This window comes from Eublepharis macularius, chromosome 1 (genome assembly GCF_028583425.1).
Source record: "Eublepharis macularius isolate TG4126 chromosome 1, MPM_Emac_v1.0, whole genome shotgun sequence".
NCBI lineage: Eukaryota > Metazoa > Chordata > Lepidosauria > Squamata > Eublepharidae > Eublepharis > Eublepharis macularius.
In genome coordinates, this window is record NC_072790.1 from 166,405,667 (window position 1) to 166,423,949 (window position 18,283).

At 45.4% G+C, this 18,283-nt stretch overlaps 1 protein-coding gene across 1 annotated transcript in view; it reads left to right on the plus strand.

Annotated features, from left to right (window-relative positions):
- The first annotated feature begins 2,226 nt into the window (after positions 1 to 2,226).
- The window catches only part of RASGRP3 (RAS guanyl releasing protein 3), a 106,256-nt gene continuing 90,199 nt past the window's right edge, over positions 2,227 to 18,283 (plus strand). The window contains exon 1 of the mRNA XM_054998989.1: positions 2,227 to 2,352. The gene's annotated coding sequence lies outside the window, so the exon portion shown is untranslated. The remainder of the gene's footprint in view (positions 2,353 to 18,283) is intronic.

Genomic DNA, 18,283 nt, shown 5'->3' on the forward strand with positions numbered 1-18,283 from the left:
GACAGTAAAGGGGACACTTTTGCATATTTTGGGGGATTGTCCATATATGAGAAACTACTGCCAAGATATATGTATACTAACTAGTGAAACTGTGGAGTGTAAAGTGCTGGGGAGTCTAATGTTTATTCTGTTATGACAGGTCTGAAAAAAATTGAAAAAATCAATATTAAGAAATTTAATGTGGCAGCAAGATAGGTTATAGCAAAATATTAGACACAAAAGATAATACCTTTGGCAGATGTTTGGTTAAGGAAATGCTGGTTTAACATGTTTATAAATAAAATTATGATGTACGAACAGCTAAGAGAAATAAAGGAGGTTGATTTTGTACTTTTTTGTATTTTTTAAAGCAGCAATATATGTTGATAGCATAGATACTTCCTGAAATCTTTTCCTGTGCTTCTCCTTAAGTTCTCACCCCATGCCTGCTTTTTCTGGGGTTTGGTTATAGGCAATATACATGTTTGCCACCACATGGTGACTCGCCTATAGGCAGCTGGCAGGCTGGGATCTGAGGCTGTTTTTTTGCCTGATCCAAGTATATGCTCTTATCATGTCTGGCTTTGAAAACTGCTATTTTGGGGATAGTACTTTATGTCTGAAAACATTTCCATCATGCCTCCCATAAGGAGCTTTAATTCATTAAGGACAACAAAATACCAAATGAATACATGGGTTTTATTGCTTGTGCTTTGTTTCAAACAGTATTTTTAAAATAGCCACAATTTGAAAAGATTTCTTTCGCATGTCTAATGATTTCAGACACTACTAACTGTGTTAAGGATTTCTTTATTTCTTAGCATTTGCTGGATTTTTTTTCCTGAAGATGAGAAAAAAGATGAATACTCCACAAGTTACAGTGTAATGCAATCTGTGCTGCTATACCGTGGCTTTTTAAAAATGTTTTCACAGATTGCAAAACTGGACTTCTCTACGGGTCAGTTTCTGATATGTGAAACTTGGGGACTTCAAGAATGGCCCATTTATTTACAAAGCCTGTGCTTATGGGAAGGTGAAAAGGGCAGCTGCTGTCACATAACAACATATGACTTGAGCTGAAGACCACAATGACATGGGGGAGGCTTCATTTAAAAACCTTTGTTCTTTGGGGTGAGGAATAACTCCTTTAAACAGTCTTGCAGTCAGCTGAACCTTGCGTTCTTCCATATGCCTTCAGAAATGTGTCTGACCTCCCCACATGAGGAAGGTGAGGTGGCGATTTGGCTCTATGAAGCAGCAGGCAGGAAAAGCCAACTTGAGCATGAGGTGATAAGGGATAGAAATGTTTTACATAGAGTCCCAAGGACTCTTCTTGGCTTCAAATTGTCCCCACAAAAAGCAGCTATCATTCTTTTCTCCAAGGTGTAGTTAGACCATGAGAGATTCATCTGACACCTAATAATGACAACAGAAGAAAACACAATACCTTTTGATCAAGGCTGTAATTGGCATATATGGTGCCATATTAAGCTTCCCAAGGATACCGTGCAAACCCTATCACTTTATCAAAGTCATCACTGAACTCCAACACTGGCTATGAGGAGGATGACTTACTGACCTTATACTTCTACTATAATATAGAATATGTGGTGGGAGTGTTGCTCTTGCTTCAGATGCACATTCCTCCCACACACACACCCTCTATTTGGACATTACAGTGGAAACACAAAACGTGTAGAAGGCACATGCATTTCCAATTGTTAGAACTTCTTGTAACACTCCAAGTTGCTGTGCTCTAGAAATCTTCACTACAAACTGCTAAATTCAAATATAGAAATCTTAAATCCTGTGACTAGGAAAATCAAACAATTGAAGCAGATTTTTAACATTAGTTTCTTTGTGGTAGTCACAGTGCTATTGGTGAGACTTGAACATCCAGGCAAAACAGGTTATATATTAGCGCCAATAAACATTGTATCCCTTGTGTTATACTGATAAGTATGCATTTGAGTTGTTTGAATGTTTAATTTCTTATCAAGACAAACATGGGGGAGGTCTGCTCATTGTTTTCCTTGCATTTCCGTCTGCCTTTGCTGCTCTAGGTTGTGTTGTGGAAGCCCTATTTATAGCACAAGAAACGGAAAAAGCTCTTCTGGAGGCAGGAAAACAAGTCAGGAAAGAATAGGTGGAAGTGGGGCTGCCATTTCACCAAACAATTTAGAAAGAATTGAGCTTCAAACCTCACAAGCCCTACCATTGTTGCTAAGAATGTGAACTAAGCACAATGCCCCATTTTTTTCCTTCAGAAATTATCAAAAGTGGCCATTGAACGTAAAGAGTGATGGAATGAAGGAACCTCTTTACAGAGACAAACTGGATGAGAAAAGGAAAGTCACATTGTTATACACTGAGGTAAGTTTGCATGATAGATTTTTATTCATTTATTTAGTTTAACTGTGATGTAAATTAGTAGATACAGCTCTTAAGCCTAAGGTCTGCAAAACTAGCTATCAGGCATTATTTGAGATTTAAATAGAGGACAGAAGAGATCGTGGTGAAGTGCATCTGACAAAGAGAGCTGTGGCTCTTGAAAGCTTATGTTACAATAAAGTTGATTAGTCTTAAAGGTGCTACTGGGCTCTTTACTATTTTGCTACTACAGACTAACACAGCTAACTCCTCTGGATCTATGGTGAAGTGGAGGAAATGGTGTTTCTACAAGGTTCAAATCTTGTTTTGAATACATTCACAGAGGAATTGCAGAAGGAAATAAACACTCAATTTTAAGAGAAATTGTGATGTATATATTGTACGTATAACAATAAGTAGTATTACCAATATGGGATAATCACCATTGATATAATTTATTATTGTTGAATCAAAGGGATTTAGCCCTTTCATAAGCATATCCAAAATGTGCATCTTTTAATTATTTATAGCAATAATCATTGCCTGGCATCACTGAGTTGACCAGAAAGAAGTTCTCATGTGGCATAATTCTATAGTATGAAACAGAAGGGGTATCCGCCCCCCCTCCTGCTTCCTAAATAGCACATTTGATTTCAGTGCAACCATTCCCCTTGAAGACCTCTCAGAAACTTTACTTATTATTTATGCATTTATTTATTGAATTTGTATGTCTCCTATCCAGAACATGATCAAGGCAGCTCACAGCCAAAACATTAAAATACCAATCTGAGTCCTACACAGCCTAGGGTGAGGGTATCTAAAGGGTCACTTGCTCCAATGCAAACTTTCACTGACATTTACTTTACAGCCCTCATCAGGGTCTCCTGCAATCTGAGATGAGGCAGATAAGGACTTAAGATGTTGAAGTCTTTTTGGTTATAATATATCAAGCCTCCGAAACATACTTCCCCATGAGGTTTGCCTAATATTTTTATGTTTTCATTTTAAACACCTGAGGCATGCACTGCCGTGTTCTCTATTGCTATGATTGCTGTGGTTGGTAAACTTTTCATCTGCTGCCAGTTTTACTGCTGGTTATTTGATGCTAATTTTAAATTTATTTTTACACAGATTTGGATTTAGATTTAATTTGTTGGCTACCATGATCAAGTCATGTTTGTTGTTTTAAAACTATGTTATGATTTGTAAATTGCCTTGAGCCATGTGGAAAAGCAAGATATAAATATTTTCATAAACAAAAAATCTTTTTCCAGAATAGAATAGAATAGAATAGAATAGGAATAGAATAGAATAGAATAGAATAGAATAGAATAGAATAGATGCATCTAGAGTAATAACAAATGCTTTAGTTGTCTCTATTTTGCCAGGCTTAATCCCTGTTTCCTAATACCTGTTTTTGCATATACACCAATTTTTAAAAATTCTTCCTCAGGTGCAGATATGTTCACCAAGCATCCTCTCAGTAAGGTACCATATAACTGTTTCCATAAAAGAAACCAGACAGATGCTTTTGGGAAACTCACATGCACAGACAAAAGATTTCCCTAAGTGCTGAAATTAAGGGGTAAACTTCATCTGAACATAGAGGTTCCATTTAGCTATCGTGCCCAATAGTTAACTTATTAGGCCAATCCTTCTTGCATTTGATTTTTTTAGAAAAAATAAAAATGGGACTAGTACAAGTCTGCATACTGTCTTCTCAGGCAAGTGTAAGTGGAGAAAAGAACCTTTTTAAATAGAAGCCAACATACAAATATTAACCATGAACTAAAGATTTGTAAATGTTCAAGACATCTTTGGATTAGTGTTTCTAAAACAGCAGCTCTCCAAACGTCAAATGGAAAATGACACAAAATACCTCTGGGCATGTGCAAGCCCTTGGCTGTACCTTAGATAGTTCTTTGGATCCCAGCCAATAAGTTTCAGCTGATAGCAAACAGCTGTTTTGGTTTCTTCATTTCAAATGTATGTTATCTTGTGCCTAACTAGAGAGAAGTCCTATGACTTGAAAGATGGAATTGTGCAGGCAGATGAACAATAGAAAGATTCAATGCCATCCTCAACCATGTCTAACTTTGAATGGTTTTTGCCATTCCCGACAGAATCATGAGACTAACATGGTTCCACGAGTGTGAATGGTGCCTTTTATGAATCCTTCATAGCGTACTCCTGCCTTGTTCATAATATACACCTGATTTGCAGAGAGAGAATGTGGGTTTGGGCTCTATCTGTTGTGGGGTGTTTAGTCTTTAACTGTTAAGAGAGCAAAGAAGCTCGGAGGCTCACTCGTGGGTGACAATGCAGCTGGGAGGCGAGGCTGAGGGGGAGGGCAAGAGCCACATCTGGGTGGGGCAGCACTGCTTGGAGGAACACAAGAGGGTGTAGGTGGAACCTGGCTGCTGCCCAGCAGCCCCTCATGGTCAGTGTCACCATTCCTTTGTTGGGCATTGGAGGACTTTGGATGGTTTCCTTCCCTCCCTCCCTGGAATGTCTGCTGCATCTGGGAGTTTGCCTGTTACAACTTTATGGCAGTTTTGAAGCACTGGGCTGAATCCACTTGAGTGAGTTGTACTGACTGGGTGGCTCACCTTTCCCCTTTTCAGGGTTCCCTTAAGGGAACCTGGGGAAGCCGAAAGGTACACACCTGGCCTGGTCATGCAGGCTTCACCCTGGGTGGCAGGGATCACCTGGGTTTTGCCTGGGCATGACTACACCCCTGCCATCCTGCAGTGCTCTTTGGTAGTTAGGAAGAACTTCAGTGTACTTCACATGAGGCTCTGAGGCAGTCTCCTGCTGAGATTTATTAATTTGTTTGTTTATATTAGTTATAATCCACCTTTCTCACTGAGACTCAAGGCAGATTACACAGTGTTGAGTAAGTACAGTAAGTTTCGAAGACATTTCAATGAACAATGTAATAGGGTATTATAAGTGCAAATTTGCAAAAATTTAAACTAGCGAGAATCCAATATGAAGTTGAAGAATGCTACAAGAAACCCAGTACAAAGAAGAATGCTAAAAGAGTGCATAAGCAATTTTAAGGCTGACATATTAAACAACATAGAAACTATTCAGTAGGATCATACTTAAAAGCAACAGAGAGTACATAGTACTAAAGTCTATAGTCTCAGACCACTTCCTTACAGTACAGTCCTCTTATCTGAGTAAAATACCCATTTCAATAATTCAGTTTTACATAGCTTACGGACTGATAGCTTTCTGGACCTCTCAGGTAGGCATTCCATAAAGTGGTGGCCACCACAAGAGAATGTACACATACAGGTAATGCGTGGGGGCCCTGTTCAGATGAGTGAAGCTGCCATGGTAGATCATAGGGAGAGAGGCAGTCCTATAGATAAGACGTACCAAGGCTGTGAAGAGCTTTGTATGTGACAGCCGATTTGAATTGAGCCCAGTAGCTGGTAGGTAGCCAATGGAGTAACTGCAGAATGGGAGTGATATTCATACTCCTCCTAGCATCTGATAACCAAACTGCAGCATTCTGAACCTGCTAGAGTCTCTGAGTTAACTTAGAGGGGGAACCTATGTACAGTGCATTATAGTAGTCAAGTCTTGATGGTGCCATGGCATGCATCCAGATGACCAGAAGGGCTGTGTTGAGGTACAGGGCCATCTTCCAGGCTAGGCTGCGTTTGTAGAAAGCATTCTTTGCAGCTGCCTTAACTTGCTTTTCTAGCCTAGCAGTAGATCCAATATAACACCTAGGCTCTTAACTAATTCTTCAAGTGTCAGGCAAGCTCCATCAGAAGTGGCAACAGTACAATGTCCTTCAAGATCTCTGCCTCCTCAAAGGACGCTGACGTTTCAACGGCAAGCTGGGGTTGGCACCGAGGGCAAAGACGGAGTGGAGGCGGGACTGGCAGTAGGAGGAGTCTCCACTCCGCGCTGACCTGGCCTCATGGTCAGCGCCATTTTTGCCAGGGCATTACTTCCATCTTGTATGGGTTCAGTTTCATTTTGTTTGCTTTCAGACATCTGATTATAGCTCTCGGGCAGTGACCGAAGATCTCTACTGCATCCTGCAGTGATTTGTATAGATATAGAACTTTTTTTTATTAAGAGTTTTATATAATAAAAAGTCAAAACCTGAAACTACAATTACACAAAAACTAATCAAATAAACAAAAACAACTAATCAACGTACAAAAATAATGTAACATACAAATAATAAAAAGGAACAACATAGAATAAAGAACAAAATATATAAACTAAAAAAAGGCTTCAGATTGTCTCTGCAACAAATATTGGTATCATTTTCAAATTTACGGTTACTCTAGGCAATGATTCAAAGCTCTCTTTTTTCTAACATCCAAATTCTTTAGTCCATAAATCCACAAATCATCAAATAATTTTTGTCTATTTCATGTAAAAAAACTATTAGGCGTTTCCATTCATGAACAAATGAACGTATTAACTTTTTTCTAATTAGTAAAGTAAGTTTTGCCATCATTGCAAATTCCAACACCTTTGTCAGCCATTCCCCCATTGTAGGCAGTGTCAAACTCTTCCAATTTTGTCTGTATAATAGTCCTGCTGTCCTAATCATATATAAAAAAAGAGTTCCGACACTTTTTAAAAACTTAATATCCATCATTACCAATAAAAAGGTTTCTGGTTTCAATTGAACTTTAATCTTTAAAATCTTCTGGATTGATAATTGTATTGCGTCCACAAGGTTTTTAGTTTCTTACAGGTCCCACCACATATGAAAAAATGATTCTTCATGTTGAACATATTTCCAGCATAAATTCGACACACCTTATACATTCTAGCCAATTTCTCAGAAGCCATATACCAATGATACATCATCTTATAAAATTTTTCCTTCCCATTGTTCCATTAATATATCATTCCCAAAGTTTTTAGCCCATTCTTTGACTTGTTTACATGGTGTCTCCGTTGTCAAAAATGGAATTGTCTGGCATAGAAATAATATTCTGGGTAAAACATTCTTTTTAATCATAGCTACTCTTCCCAAAAGCGACAATTGGATTTTCTCCCATCTTGCTAAACCTCTTTTAATTTCATTCCGTGTCTTAATATAATTATTTTGATACAACATATAATTCACATTTGTCAAAACAGTACTCAAATATTTTATTTTTTTCTCAATTTTATAACCTGTTTTATTTTCCAATTTCAATTGATCCTGGATTTCACATTTTTTGTTAACATTTTAGTCTTCTGTTTGTTAAACTTAAAACCCGCTACTGTACCAAATTCTTTCAATTTGGCCATTAACTTTTCAATACCCTTTAGAGTGCCATCCAAAACCAATACCAAGTCATCAGCAAAGGCTCTTAACTTAAAAGTGTCCTTTTTAACCTTTAACCCTCCAGTTCTTTCATCTTGTCTTATCTCTATTTAAAATTTCAAGAACAAGTATAAACAAAAGAGATGACTATGGACAGCCTTGTCTTGTACCTCTTTGTATTCCATATCATTTAGTCAACTGTCCATTTACAATAATTTGTGATGTCTGAGATAGATCAATTTTAGCCACTTTATAAAATTTTCTCAAAAATTCATATCCTCCAAGACTCAAATTGTCAAAGGCCTTCTCTGCATCTAAAAAAATCAATGCTGCTTATTTCTCATTTTTTCCAGATACTCCAAGATATCCAATACTGTTCTAAAATTATCTCTCAACTGTCTTTTAGGTAAAAATCCTCATTGGTCTTCATAAATAATATCCTGAAGAGTTGTTTTAAGTCTTCTAGCTAAAATCATTATAAACAACTTATAGTCATTACTTAATATTGATATTGGCCTATAATTTCTAGTCAATGACTGATCTTTCTTGACCCTCTTTTGGTATTAATGTTATAATAGCCTCTTTCCACGTCTCAGGTATCTTACTTTGCTCCAAAATGTATTTTGTAAAGATTATAGCAACTCATCCTCAAAACACTTGTAATAACTACCTGGGAGTCAATCTGGTCCAGAAGCCTTCCCAGGCTTAATCTTTTTTATAGCATCCACCACTTCTCTTCTTGTTATAGGTCCATTCACAATTTGTCTTAGTTGTTCTGTGATCCTGCATAAGCTCTGTTTTCTAATATATTTATCTATTTTTTCCTTTTGTATATCACAACTCTTATACAAATTAAAATAATAATGATGGAATGCTTTTTGTACATCCTGGGTATCTGTTAAGACAGCATCCCCCTCATGTATTTTCAATATCATTTTCTTTTCTCTCACCTTTCTCATTTTATATGCCAACCATTTCCCTGATTTATTTGCCAGTTCAAAAGATCTTTGTTTAACATTGTTCAGTTTTATTTCCATTTCTCTTAAGATTAACATCGATAATTGTTACTGTAAAATCTTAATTTGTACAATATTTGTATTTCCTGGAGATTTCTTTAATTATTCTTATTTACTTTTTATCTTATCCAAAATATTTTATCTCCTGTTTTTTTCTTCAGTTCAACATTATGTTGTATTAAATAACCTCTAATAAAAGCTGTATTTGCATCCCAAACCACTCTCATATTCATACCCTTAGTCAAATTAATTTCAATTAAATCCTTTAATTTGGTTTTACAGTCTGTAACAGTTACTTCATTTTGTAACAGAACTTCATTTAATCTCCATCTAATAGTACCCACTTTCCTCCCATAAATCATAGTCACAGGGTTATAATCTGAAAAAGTCTTAGGCAAAATGTCTACTTAAAGCCAGCTAGGTGACCTTGGGTAGTCATAGCTTCTAGGAGGTCTCTCAGCCCCACCCACCTCACAGGGTGTTTTGTTGCGGGGATAATAATTGTCAAGCATTCTGAGTGGGTGTTAAGTTGTTCTGAAGGGCAGTATATAAGTCGAATGCTATTATAATGCTATTACTTTGGAAATGTTGGTAGCTAAATCTCTCAGTGTCAAAAATCATGTCTTTTCTTGAGAAGGATCTATGCCTTTCTGAAAAATATGTATAATCTCTGGCATCACCATTTTTCTGTCTCCTTAGATCAACCAGTCCCAAATTATCCCTCAAATCAAAAAAATTATTTGGTAGTTTGCACTGAAGCAATTATGTTTCTCAGAATTGTCAATTTTGGGAGCAATCATTCCATTTCAACCCCGCCATCAAATACTAACTTTCATAAGACAGATCTGTCAGGGACTCCATAAGCTTTTTTATAAAAATCCAGATTTATCTTCATTTGAGGCATAGATTCCCAGCACAAATGTTTATTACCACAAAAAAATCAATCTCTGCACCAACGTATCTTCCATAGTCATCACTCAGTACCAAATTAGGCTTTAAATGTAGTTTGATATACAAAACCACTCCATTCTTCTTTCTATTTCCGCTGAAATAAATTCTTCTCTCAATGCTTTATAAAACAAATATTTTATATCTTTTTCTTAATGTGAGTAGAGTTCACCTGACTGGTGAGAGTGGCATGGGCCTCCTGGGGCACAATCTCAGGGGGCACAGTGCACCCCCACAGTCCCAATTTGAGCCACTTCAGGCCCGATCTGGGCTGATTTGGGCCCAAATTGGCCCGGATCAGGCCGCTGTGGAATGCGGGAGCACTCCCACGCTCAGCAGCGGCCTGTTCAAGGCTGATTTGGGCCCAGTCCGGGCCAATTCGGGCCCAATCCATTGTTTGAAAAATTGTGAGATTTAGAATAGACATTGGCATGAATGGGAGAAAAAATGAACATGCTGTTTGTTGTTTGTTGCCTCGACAAACACGAACAAACAAACAGTAACAAACATGACCCATTAACGAACATGTTCGCTGTTTGCTGTTCGCTGTTCGCTGTTCGCTGTTCATGGGGGCCAGAACGGCCCCCTTCGGACTTAGAGAGCCCATATTTACAGAGAGTGTTCAGCAGGCTCTCCTCCAGCTATCACCCAAGTTTGGTCAAGATTGCAATACGAGTCTTGATGTTATACATTCCCAAATCCGACGCCCCCAGGAAACTCCCATTCAATACAATTGGAGCCACCAGTTGACTTTGGCTCCGTGTACAAGCACTGGACTTGAAGGCAGGCTGCCTCCACTCTAGGGGGGGGGGTTGGCTGCTCACCAGCAGCACCCCCCATGCGCCCGCCCGCCAAGCCTCCCAGAGGCTACTTTCCGGACGGAAGTAAAATGGGTCATGTCGGCGGCCACTGGACCTGGCGGGCTCGGGAAGGCGGTGGCGGGCTGCATCCCCTCTAAGGGGTGGGAGGTTTGGCTGCTCGCCGGCAGCACCCTCCATGTGCCCACCTGCCAGGCCTCCCAGAGGCTACTTTTTGGACAGAAGTAAGGTGGGTCATGTCGGCAGCCACCAGGCCTGGCAGGCTCAGGGAGGTGGTGGTGGGCCACCTCCCCTCTAGGAGGTGGGGGGTTTGGCTGCTTGCCAGTGGCAACCCCCATGTACTCACCCGCCAGGCCTCCCAGAGGCTACTTTCCGGACAGAAGTAAGGTGGGTCATGTCAGTGGCCACTGGGCCTGGCAGGCTTGGGGAAGCAGTAGTGGGCCACTTCCCCTCTAAAGGGTGGGGGGTGGCTGCTTGCCAGTGGCACCCCCCATGTGCCAGGCCTCCCAGAGGCTACTTTCCAGATGGAAGTAAGGTGTGTCATGTCAGAAGCTGCAGTGCCTGGCAGGCTCAGGGACGTGGTGGTGTGCCACCTCAACTCTAGGGGGCAGGGGGTGGCCACTTGCCAGAGGCACCCCCATGTGCCCACCTGCCAGTCCTCCCAGAGGCTACTTTCCAGACAGAAGTAAGGTGGTCAATGTCGGCAGCCGCCAGGCCTGGCGGGCTCAGGGAGGCAGTGGTGGGCTGCCTCCCCTCTAGGATACGGGTGGGTTGGCCACTCACCAGCGGCACCCCCCATGTGCCCACCCGCCAGTCCTCCCAGAGGCTACTTTCAGGACAGAAGTAAGGTGGGTCATGTCAGCGGCCGCCAAGCCTGGTGGGCTGAGAAAGGTGGTGGCAGGCCATCTCCCCTTTAGGGGGGGGGGTTGGCTGCTCACTGGTGGCACCCGCCATGTGCCCGCCTGCCAGGCCTCCCAGAGGCTACTTTCCGGATGGAAGTAAGGTGGATCATGTTGGTGGCCGCTGGGCCTGGTGGGCTTGGGGAGGCACTGTTGGGCTGCCTCCCCTCTAGGGGGTGGGTGGTTAGCCACTCACCAGCAGCACCCCCGCATGTGCTCGCTTGCCAGGCCTCCCAGAGGCTACTTTCTGGACAGAAGTAAGGTGGGTCATGTCAGCGGCTGCTAAGCCTGGTGGGCTGAGAAAGGTGGTGGCAGGCCATCTCCCCTTTGGGGGGGGTTGGCTGCTCACTGGTGGCACCCACCATGTGCCCGCCTGCCAGGCCTCCCAGAGGCTACTTTCCAGATGGAAGTAAGGTGGATCATGTTGGTGGCCGCTGGGCCTGGTGGGCTTGGGAAGGCACTGTCGGGCTGCCTCCCCTCTAGGGGGTGGGTGGTTAGCCACTCACCGGCAGCACCCCCGCATATGCCCATCCGTCAGGCCTCCCAGAGGCTATTTTCCGGACAGAAGTAAGGTGGGTCATGTTGGTGGCTGCCGCATAACCAAATGACCCAGCAACAATCTGCAAAGAAAACCCTCCAGCAAGACATGGTGGCATATGCGGAGGCCTTGCACACAGAAACCACACACCCTGGTGAGTCAGAGACACCAACATACATCCACCAGATGGGGACATCAGAGCATTAGGGCAATGCTGTTGTCCACATCTCGCATGGTGCAGAGGCTGTTGCCACCCAAGTACACCAGCTGGACATGGAGCATTGGATGGTTAGGTACATGGGATAGTTAGGTTTCTTGGTAGACAGGTGTATAGCTATATGGGATAGGATGTATAGGATAGAGGGATGCATGGATACATCGAATACCTGTATTGGATTGATAGAAGAGACAGATACCGTGTATAGGAATATTGGGAAGACAGCTGGATTGCGTAAATATCTGGGTTATCCTATCATTAGAAAATTGGAAGGAAAGAACCAAGGGTGGGAGGTGGGGCTCGCCCCTAGCATGTAGAAGTGAAGGCTCACGTGCTGGCTGTCGAGGTGGAGGAGGATGCCTTCCCCCCCCCCATCATGGGAGAGGCATCAGTTCCCCCAGGAAAAGGGATTGTGGGCAGATAGGTAGGTGCCCACGTGGGGAGCTGTGGGCTGCCCTCAGCATCACCCACCAGCCTGCCGTCATGGATGTGGCAGTCTATTCAGCACCCTACAGAAGATGGCATTGCAGCAAAGGCTGGTGCCATTGTGGGTCCCTCCAGCCAGACACAGTGGAGCCGAGAAGACAGTCAGCCCAAACTAAGCACCACGAGTAACAGGATCCACCTTGAAGGAATGCACAGACTACTGCTTGAGAGGCTTTTCCGCCTCTCCTGTGTTGAAGCAGAGGCTGTCGGTGACATGACCCACCTTCCTGCCTTAGTGGAAAGGACGGGAGTAGCGGGACCCATTCCCCCCTGCTCAGAGGGGACAGCCGGTGCCATTGATAGGGGCACCATGTGGTACAACCACATGTGCAACAGCTCCTGAGCTGCCCCTCATGTCCAAAAGCGGTGGCAGCTGACAGCACCCACCTTCCTGCCTTCGCAGAAAGGGCAAGATGGGCAGGAGAAGTTGTTGGGAAGGGTCATAGTGGTTCCATCCAGAGACTGAGAGGTTGAATGATGGAACAGGAACTTATCTGGGAGAGGAGGACAAAGGGTTGCTAGCCACATTGCAGAGCAGAACCAGGAAGACCCAAACATTTGCAAGCCATCAGCCAAGAAACCCACTGAGCTTGGCCCCCAACTTTGGAAGCAACCCCGGGAACTGAGGGGGGCTAGAACATGACACTGCCACTCAAGAAACCTGACTTGAGCAGCTGCGGGACAGGTAATAGCATTAAGTTGCTTTGCCCCGGAGCCAGTCAGTGGGCCAGAGATCTTGAGGCCGCTGCAGAGGAGCTTTGCCTAGAACCTCAGTAGACTGGGGTGGCTCAGAGCCCAGGCAGATCAAGGACCACGGAGGGATATCCAAGCAGGTTGAGGTTGACCTTAATGAAGGTCAACATATCCACCAGGTCCGGGTGCAGACATGCACGGCGGGGATGGAGGAGGTCTCCCAGGTGGGAGAACACCCTCTCGCTCAGCACATTGGTGGGAGGGCAGGACAAGATTTTGGTTGCCATGATGGACACGTACGGCCATATGGCAGATTTACTCGCCCAATACTCCAAGGGGTTGGAATGGGGGGGGCTCTGTGGGCTCCGCAAGCTACTCTCACACCATGGTCCCCACCAAGTCCTCCACTGCGAGAGATGTGCCCACTGTGCTGCGGCCAACCACACAGCCCACAGACGAGGCCCAGAGATTGAGTGGTCCCATTTCAGTGGGTCTCTCCTCGCGTGGCTCTCTTCCCACCTCCTCCCCCTTCCTCCTCCTTCTCCGCTGCCTGCCCCTCGCAACTGCCCAGTTCCCTCCATCCTGCCTTCTCTGCCTGGAAATGGAGCACTGCTCTGCGGAGCTCCTTTTTCCAGAGCTGCATCTCACACACACACACCCCAGTGTGGCGATGTTGCCCTTGATACGGGGGTAACATAGGAAGGCCATTTGGTATGGCACCTGGTGGCGCAGACGATGCAAATGCTCAGCCACGCATGCCTGCATCCTCCTCACAAAGTCCCTGACCCTGGGGAGCAGCTCTTGCTTGTGCTCGAGCTCCTCGGCCAGGAACTGGTGGAGCCCGTGGATCAGGGGGATGACCTGACCCAGGCTGGCCTCGTAGGAGCACAGGAGCTCGGTGGCCTCCTTAAAGGATTTCAGCATCCAGGACATCTTTTCAAGATGGTTGTTGTGGGTTTCCCGGGCTGTATTGCCATGGTCTTGGCATTGTAGTTCCTGACGTTTCTCCGGCCGTGAAAGCCTTCGACAATACATCTTTTCAAGACTCTCCATTCCATGGAGCTGAGGCTGAGCTCCTCTCCCTTCCTCAGAATGTCTGGCGATGACAGGATGTCCTGCAACAGGCCCTTCTGCTCCACCAGATGACTTATCATGTCGTAGGTGGAGCCCAGTGGGTGGGCAGGTCAAGGTGCTCGGGGTACCCCCTCCCCCTGCCTCTAGAGCAGCTTGCGGGAAGAGTTGATGCTGCGGGAGAAGTAGGAAGCGATGCGGCAGCAGCTGTCCAGGAGGTTGCGCATCCACAAAGTTCCTTCATCCAAGCTGTCCCTTGGCTTGCTCCCTAGCCCAAGAACATTCCTCATGACCAGGTGCAGCTTGTGCTGCATTTTTATTTTTAGGTTGTTACTTAACTCCTCTATTTTGTTCCCCTGCAGCTTGTGCACCGTGCACACCAGGCCCAGGAGGGATGCCTCTTTCAGGTCTGCCAACATGTTGCTTCCCGCGCCTGTCACCATGAAGCCTCGGATAAACCCTTTCTCCCAGCCCTCCACTTCCTCAGAGCTGCATTTATCGTGGTGGCGATGTTCTTCCCAGTATGAACATTGTCCATCCACCGGGCCTGGAGAAGAACTACCCTGTAGCCCGGTGTCTAGCATGGCACCTGTTTTCGGGTGCCAGTTCTTGGCCTGGGGTGGCGGAGGTCCTCTGGTTGCCACCAGTGGGCGATGATGCCAAGGTAGCCGTGATGGGAGCTGCTCCAGAGGTCTGCCGTGAAATGTATGGTATGGCCTTTGGCAGCCGACAGCTCCCTGAGCACCGTCACACAGACTGGTAGAGGGCAGGCATGATTTGATGCCCAACGGTGTGCCATGATGGCATGGAGAACCATGGGGCAAAATGCTGAAGCTGCCTGTGGAAGCCCATGCCCTCTCCAATGGATGGGGGAATCCTTGTAGAGCAATCATCTCTGCCACGACATGGATACCCGCCTCCTGAGCCCTCAACCTCACCCTTTTCAGCAGCACTGTCCCCGAACCCAAGGAAACAACCTCTGCAAGGGCGGCCTGCCTGACCGTTCCGCTCCCACCAGCATCACCCTCAGGGCAAGGCTTCTTGCTTGGGGTGGATTCCGGTGACCCTTCCACTGATCCCTGGTCAGAAGAGCTGGTACCCCTCTTTCTCCCCCCGCTGGATGTTTCTCTGGGCAAGGACGGAGATGTTGGATGGCTCCGTTCTTGCCCAGTACTGGGCAGGGATGGAGGCTCGGGTGGTGCGTCTTCAGGTGCCTACTCAGGACTGTCAATGACAGGTGCTTCAGGTCATTGCCCATGAGCACCATGCCATTGCAGATTCGGCACCGCACCACATGGGGATCATTCAGAAGGGCCCGATACGGAGAGCTTGAAACGTGGCCCACTAACTGTTCCAGGGGAAGGATGAATGGTTACAGGCTGTGCTGCAGAGCAGGCACCGGAAGATGGAGTGAGGGGTGGACTGCAGGCAAGGACAGCACTGAGAGTTTGGGATGGGGACAGGATGGATTTCATTGAACCCCAACCATTCCTCCACGGACACCTGGCCCTCCTCCTCCTCCTCAAAAAGTTTAAAGATACCTCTTTGGCCCCCTCCACAGTCCCCACAGCTGAATCTTGGGGAGTGGGAGTCTCTGCTGCCCCAGAGCCCTGCCCAGTATTGCTTCCAGCATGGCAACCGGGGACAATCTTTGCACTTCTCCTCATGACCACCCTTGGCCCCTGCCTGAAGCCTCATTGTGCCAGCAAACAAGAATTAAGGAGGAATGAGAAGGAGAGAACACTGTGAGCCCTCAGCCAAGGTGCCCACCGAGCTTGGCCCCAGGGCCTGGCAGCAGTCCCGGAACCAGAAGAAAGGGGTAGAGCTCTAGCCCAGTACTCCCAGAAACCAGACCAGATCAGGCACTGATAGTAATCAGTGTAAGCCCTCAGCCGAGGTGCCCACTGAGCTTGGTCCCCAGGGCCAAGCTCAGTGCACTCTCCCTGTCTCTCCCTGTCTCTCTCCCAAAATGCTAACAACAGCTCTCTCCCACTCCACTGCCCGCTGAAACTGAAAGCTAGAGCTTGGAGCACGCTTCCTTTTATAACAAGAGGACCCATAGAGCAGAGCAGGAGGTCTGTGGTTGGCAGTCAGAACTGCCTAACATGGTTTGCAGGGATGAGATTGGAGTTCCCATGGCTATAGAACACCCCCTCCCCATCTCTCCCCCCTGGTCTCTGCTCCTACGTAACCAATTTGTAGCTCCACACTTGGAAGGAAGACCTGCCCATCAAGCTAAGTTGGTCTTAGATTGGGGTTTCCAGGGCAACAGAAGGAGTACAGACAGAGTTCAGGCAGTCTCTGCCTCCATTGCCAAGGGAATTGATTGAAGGTGCCTGACTGTCTGGCTTCATGAACAGTGGACAAACGCAACGAACGAGGCTTGTGACGACGACCACTTGTGGCTTGTTTGCAAACAGCCAATCGGGCTGTTCGTGGGTTTTTTTCATTCGTATTGCTGTTCTTGCCCACCTCTAATTTCAAACTGGGTGTCATCTACATATTGATGGCATCCATGCCCACTCAGTTTGCACAATGTATCAGCATTGTGTACTCTCATTTCTTAGTATGCTAATTCTGCTGAATTAAATCACAGTAACAGGGGGATGGGGGAGGCCAATTCCACTCTGACCCACTTGTACGGAGTTATGTGCTGTTTTGGTTGGTTGGAGGTACTGTCTGGGCCTCAAAACAAGAAGGGGATAGAATAGAAGCCTCCTAATGAACAGGGCACTGACTAGGTCGGCCAGGCCACTACAGTGCCACTTACCCACATTCCTTGCCAGCACCTCCAAGGCTAGAGGGAGAAAATAGGAGTTAAGGGGGTTCGCTGGCATTGTGCCAGTGCATGATGTCACCTCTGATAAAAACTAGAAGTGATGTCATAATGTCAGGGGAGATGCTGGGGGGTTGCCAGCTGCAGCAGAGAACCCTGCTATGGCTACAGGGCTGCAAGGATGTTCTCAGATCCATAGCTCAGTGTGTAAGAGGTGGCAACCATAAGATTAATTATGAGTTTTAGTGGCAAATGTGTTTAATAGGAAAAAGTAACAGCCAAATTTATCTTAAAGAGTGTTGGTGGAAAAGAGATCTCAGTTGTAAATGTCTTATGATGTGAATTTGTGAATCAGAGTGGGAATGGGAGCCATGAGGGAATACTTTGTTTGTCTTGCATTGTTTTTGTGGAATTTGAATCATGCTGTGCTAGATGAACTGTGGGACCCACCTGACGTAGGAAACGACAAGTTCTTTTTCCATATTAACTGTACAAGGTAGTAATAGATTAAACCTCTTTTCCACTGAATGCTAAGAACTTACACTATGTTGTTATCTTAGAAAATCCCTCAAAATGAGGATTAAACCAGACTAGAAAATGACAGAAGACATATGCACACATACAAACATGCTTGTCTAGGAAAAGGTGAGCCTTGCTTTATTCCCAGCCCCCCCCCGGACAAGAATACCTTCTGCGTAGGGCTTTTTTTCTGGGAAAAGAGGTGGTGGAACTCAGTGGGTTGCCCTCGGAGAAAATGGTCACATTGCTGGTGGCCCCGCCCCCTGATCTCCAGACAGAGGGGAGCATGGCGCAAGGGCAATCTAAGCTCCCCTCTGTCTGGAGATCAGGGGGCGGGGCCACCAGCCTTGTGACCATTTTCAAGAGGTTCGGGAACTCCATTCCACCGCGTTCCTGCTGAAAAAAAGCCCTGCTTCTATGTGTGGTACAGTTGTTGGTTCTGTTGTTGTTGTCCTAGTGTCTTAGTCCCCCTTGCCTTGCAAAAATCTGCTCCTCGGGGCCTTCTCCTCCCTCTCTTCCAGGATCTGAATGCTTGCCTATGAGAGTCCAGGGGCTTTCCTCTGTCAAGTACATAAATAATGTTACCCAAACGTTCTACACATGTCTACCCTCTGACAGAAGGAAGGTTCCTCAAGCATGTCAAAAGTGCACACAGAA